The sequence below is a fragment of the Notothenia rossii genome (assembly GCF_949606895.1).
Source record: "Notothenia rossii genome assembly, chromosome: 6".
Classification (NCBI taxonomy): Eukaryota; Metazoa; Chordata; class Actinopteri; order Perciformes; family Nototheniidae; genus Notothenia; species Notothenia rossii.
Window position 1 is genome coordinate 84,104,969 of NC_136909.1, and position 5,253 is coordinate 84,110,221.

The 5,253-nt window shown below is 40.0% G+C and overlaps 1 long non-coding RNA gene across 1 annotated transcript; it reads left to right on the plus strand.

The window, feature by feature from the left end:
- Nucleotides 1-1,367: 1,367 nt before the first annotated feature.
- Nucleotides 1,368-2,620, plus strand: LOC307045466. The gene is made up of 2 exons (XR_013809928.1): nt 1,368-2,300; nt 2,518-2,620. It is a non-coding gene; the product is annotated as an uncharacterized lncRNA (long non-coding RNA).
- The last annotated feature ends 2,633 nt before the right edge of the window (nt 2,621-5,253 follow it).

Consider the following 5,253-nt stretch of genomic DNA (forward strand, 5'->3'; position numbering starts at 1 on the left):
TTTGAAATGTTAACTTAAGTTACCTATTTTTAATACAAATTTCAAGTTTTCATATGCACAATTCAGCGTAGTGTTGACAATGAACATCTGAAGCCCAAAGCTCCTTTCAACATAAAATATACCAACTGATACTGATTAATAATGAACAGGAACAAAAATATATATTCATATCTACAAAATATATTGAAGATATATAGAATAATATATTGTGTTAATATATTACAATATATGGGAAAATATATCAATAATTGCCGCCTTTCATATATTGAGTAATATATCTAAATATATATAATATATTGGTTGTGTATATATGTGTACATACATTTACTATATATTAAGATTTATATGGGGACATGTATGTAGGCCTACTATATATTCACAATTGTATGCGGTCATGTAGCCTACATACTCCTTCATAGGGGCGGCGCCAGGGGGTAGCTTGGAACTGTTACTTGGCTAATGTTGTTATAATTCTCAGTATGTGAACACAGATCGAAAATGGAAAGATTTCTCACAAGTTAGCGTAAACGTCCGCGATCTCCAACGGAGCCGGTCCAGCCGGACAACCCTGTTGTGTGTGTGTGTGTGTGTGTGTGTGTGTGTGTGTGTGTGTGTGTGTGTGTGTGTGTGTGTGTGTGTGTGTGTGTGTGCGTCTGTCTGTTTGCGGTGTGGTGATGAGGTTAAATGCCACAGCATGCCAGTTGAAACAGTGATCGATCGCTATTGTGTACTTGTACGCTTAGGGTGTAATGGTATTATACAAAAATATTGTAGGAGCACAGAAACAGTGTTCAAAATCTGCTTTTAGAAATTTATTTTGGTTGTGCTTTCCTTGCAAAGTAATGTTATAAGTGTCAAAGGAATGTTTTAATGCCAATATTAATGATAATATTGTAGCGTGTCCAAGTTTTGTCAGTTATCAGATGTGCACAGTTTAGTACATTTGGAAAGGTTATTTAGGCAATGTTGTTGGTGGGAGTTAGGGAGAGACCGCCCCTTCCAGGTGTGTGTGTGTGCGTTTTCGATGTGTGTGTGTTGAGGGATTACGAGACGGTAGGAGTTGTCTACGAGTGTGGGGAAAAGTCATAATGAGTGTTATACTATTGATTGGTTCTGTAAGGCGTGGCTGTGGCCGTCAATACCAGAAAATAAAGAGAACGTTTTCGACATTGAAGGCTCGTGATCTGTGATTTTGAATAGCGGTGAACGCTACAATATGAACAGGCTCGTGCTTGGCCAACTGGTATAGAGAGGCGAAGTCACGCCCATCTACTTCCGGTCCATGGGACCCCGGAAGCGAAAAATTATACATTGAATTCAATGGAGAGAGAAAACGTATCTTTTGATCCCGTTTGAATTGTGCCACGAACTACACATATGATGTTTGTCAATCTTAAACAATCATTTCCATGTCAAAAAAGTCACATTTTGTCGTAAAACTGTTGAAATATAAGACTATAAAAAATATGCGACTACAAAGACTACAAATCCCAAATCCCATTCTGGGTCGCGCATGTGATGTCACAGGCGATAATGCTCCAAGTGGTTGCGACTCGTAATTAAAGCGAAAAAGAAGATTTCATAACTGATTTATTCCCTCCAATAAATATAAGAGATTGTTCCAATAAATTCACTTTTACAAGATGCCTGTGTGCTTTTGTACCATGTTGTAATCACAAAAGTGATCATACCACTTGCTCGTTCTATCGCTTCCCGTCTTATGAAAGGACCAGGAGTCGCTGGATCAGACATATCAGGTAATATCATAGGTAATATACATGTTGTGCATGGAACATAGTCAAGTTAGCTACCTAGCTTGTAGCGACGAGTAGCGAGCACGTTAGTTAGCATTACATTACTTAGCCTTGTCATTTTTAGTAGCCTTACCATGAAGTTATTATTTTATTACATGAAGTACACCAAAATGTTAAACAGTAAGAGTAGTCATCATGGTAAGTATTTCGTGAAACATTTGAAGAGTAGCCTACTGCGCCCTCCACCGGGTGCTAAGGAAGCAGTTCAGGGAGATTCGAAGGAAGGCAGGCAGGCAGGGAGCTTTGCATGACATGCTTCTGGACATGTGTCATTGTGATGACAGTGAGGGTGAGTCAAGCTGTTTGTTGGAAAGACAGTAGTTGACTGATTACTGAGAGAAAATTATTAAAATAGATCATTATTCAGTGTTGTTACTTTAAAGTGTTGTTACTGACCTTTTTCTCTTATTGTCTTTACCTCACCTGTAACTGCTGAGACCCTGAGGAACATGCACACTGACCTGCTCTGGCAACCTGATTTCCACTGTACGTAATAGTATTTGGTTATGGTATATTATTTATATACATCAAAGGCACAATGCACCCCCCAGAGAGACACATGTATTGAGTGTGATATTTTGCATAGGTCATGTGAAATCATCTTTACATACTAGAAAACTGTAGGAGCGGCAACTTGTTTTGAAATTGAATTAATATCCGATAATAAAGTTGATCTGTTTTCTTTATTCTTCTCTCTTCCCAGCTCCATCCATCACCGTTCTCTGTTCCTGCAGGTCCTGCTTGCTAATAAATGCTTTATTTTTTTACACAATTACAAATAAAGTCAATGTATTGTATGACATGAAGTTGTGCTTCATTCTGAGTCAATAATAAATTCATTCTGCCTTCAACTGCAAAATGATTGTGGACTGCACCGACATCCATGTAGCTGCCCCCCAGTAAGATGAACCAAGCAAAGCTGACACTAAACATACAGCTGTGCTCTTAAGTTGACATGAAGAATTTGTGAAATATTGGTAATTATTTGGAAAAAATGACTGACGATGCAGAAAACTTTTTTAATTTAGGAACAGTGGTCAGGTGAAGCATTTATCACTACATATGTGTCACACTTAAAAGGCCAAACACACCTTGTTTACAACTCCCCAGTTGACAGCCATGACTCCGTCTAAATTGTACCCCCCAAGCACCCTCTTCATGAGGGACGCGCATGGAGTGGATGAAAGTCCCGACCTCAGCACAGCACCAAAATTGCTGGCTGTCAACCTGCCCTGCCTGTGTAACTGCCACTGAGGATTTGTCTGCTGTCCTACGGTGGCTGTCTGGATGGCAGCTTAATGGTCTCTGCTCAGTCGCATTGAGGCAAGAATTGCCTCAAGCCCCCGACCCCCATGCTCCTTCACCAGCTCCGGCACGTTGAAAATGGCCTGATGTTGAGGCTGCAGCTCTGGCTCAGGTGACAAAAGCCATGCCATGCCACGCTGCGCCCCTCAGTGCAGACCTAAACCAGTCTACTTCCTCAGTGGCGATGTCTCTGGCCAGTGGGTTGTATGTCTCCTCTTGCTGTTGGTAGAGTTGAGACACCGGCTGGACTACTTTTGAAGTTCCTTCCTCCAGGCTTCCTCCACTGGCACTCAACTTCTGTGGAGCTGATCTGCCACATGGAAAATATTGCCAATGCTGCAGCGTGGCTACATTTGTACATCCCCCGTGCACAACCACAGACAGCGCTCTGCATCGCGCCATCCTCTCCCATGTAGATCTGTACAAATAAAGTAAGTACCATGTTTGTTAACATGCTATAGATTGAATGAGCAATACAAGGATGGTCCAGATCTGGGGGTGGGAGGGTTTATTTTTCCATTGTTTTGTCCTCTTGTCCGATTGTTGTTATTGTTTGTTTTTTCTGAAGTTTTTGTAATTTGTGTTGTATTGGTTGTGATTGTACATTGTATTTTTTTTTTAAATGTGTATTACATTTTTGAAAAACATTTGATCAACAAAAAAGGATTTGGTCAGGATCTAGACTCAGTTTGTAGTTTATGAATTAATCAATGCTCTCTACATTAGGAAAATACATACCAGTGTACCAGAGGGAGTCACACACAGCTGTGCCTAGATAACCAAACAAATTGACAAGATAACCAAAATCCTTGAATCTACACACAGCAAATAAACTCAAATGACACAACGAGATGTAAAAAGGAGATCACACATATAGTCGATATAAAACTGGCCGCTTCAATCTGAAGAGCAACTAAAACAAAACACGGGAGTATACCTTGTTCTTGTGAACACTAATGTTATCCACAGCATACACACCCGTATACAGTACACCCGTTCTAGGTTCTGATTGGCTCTCTAGGTTGGCATTCTAGCTTCTGACTGGCTGTCCAGGTTGTCAATCACAGCCGTGGTTCATATTATGCTAGTCGACTCGTAACATCGCTAAACTTTTTTTCTTGACGGTTTTCTCAGTCAACTAATGCTATTGATAACAGTAACATAAATTAACACAGCCCTGCACACTGCAGTCATTATATGCCGGGTCTGTGGTTCATCATCTTCTTTTTCATTCCCCTCCTTATAGACAAGTTTACGCGCCAAAACACGGGTAGCGCCATGACACTACACAAATGCACTTCATTTCCGCCGGAAGTCTTTTGCACAGCGTCTGTCGGTGTAAACCGATGTAAACAGTCAGACGGGCACTGGTGTAAACACAGCGATTTCGATGCTAACAGTGATGCTAGCTTGGGAACACGATTCTACTTCTTTGACTGGAGATGGCGTTACTCTCCCCCACCCGAATTCAGTGCAAAACTGGGAGGATAACATGACGACGTGGCCCAGCATAAAACCAAAATAAACTGCCTTATTTAGGTCATGCCCACAGGAGCCAACAGTTGTCTGTTGTTTACATAATGCACAATTTACATGATCTCTTTATGCTGTGCAATATATCATATGTGCCTGTACTGTTTGAGTGAAAATAAAGTTTGATGTAATTTAATTTCATTATTGCACTGTTATTGCATTATTGCATTTCATATGTTCCTTAGAGTGCTACAATTTCTTTTAACACAGTTCATCATTCATATTAAGCTCATACTGTACATAAATAACACTGAATTAATTAATTGTTGAGAGGAAACTAAATAAATGGCTTCAACAAGAAAGATCACATGTTTAATCCTAACAGGTATTACAAATTAAAATATAAAAGCAGCCCACACAATTACATCACTATGAAAATATTCATATATAATATTAAAAAATACAATGCATGCAGTATTTGTTGTGTTTATCTGTATTTAATGAACAACATGGCTGGGTGCTGGGTGCTGGTTTGTGGTCGTAGCACTCTATCTAACCACTCGTTCAGGTGCTTTCTCGAGTGATTGCAACCAACTACCGCACACGTAGTTCCCGAAACACTTTTCTTCATGTTGTAATTGTTATATCCTCTTTGTCTCTG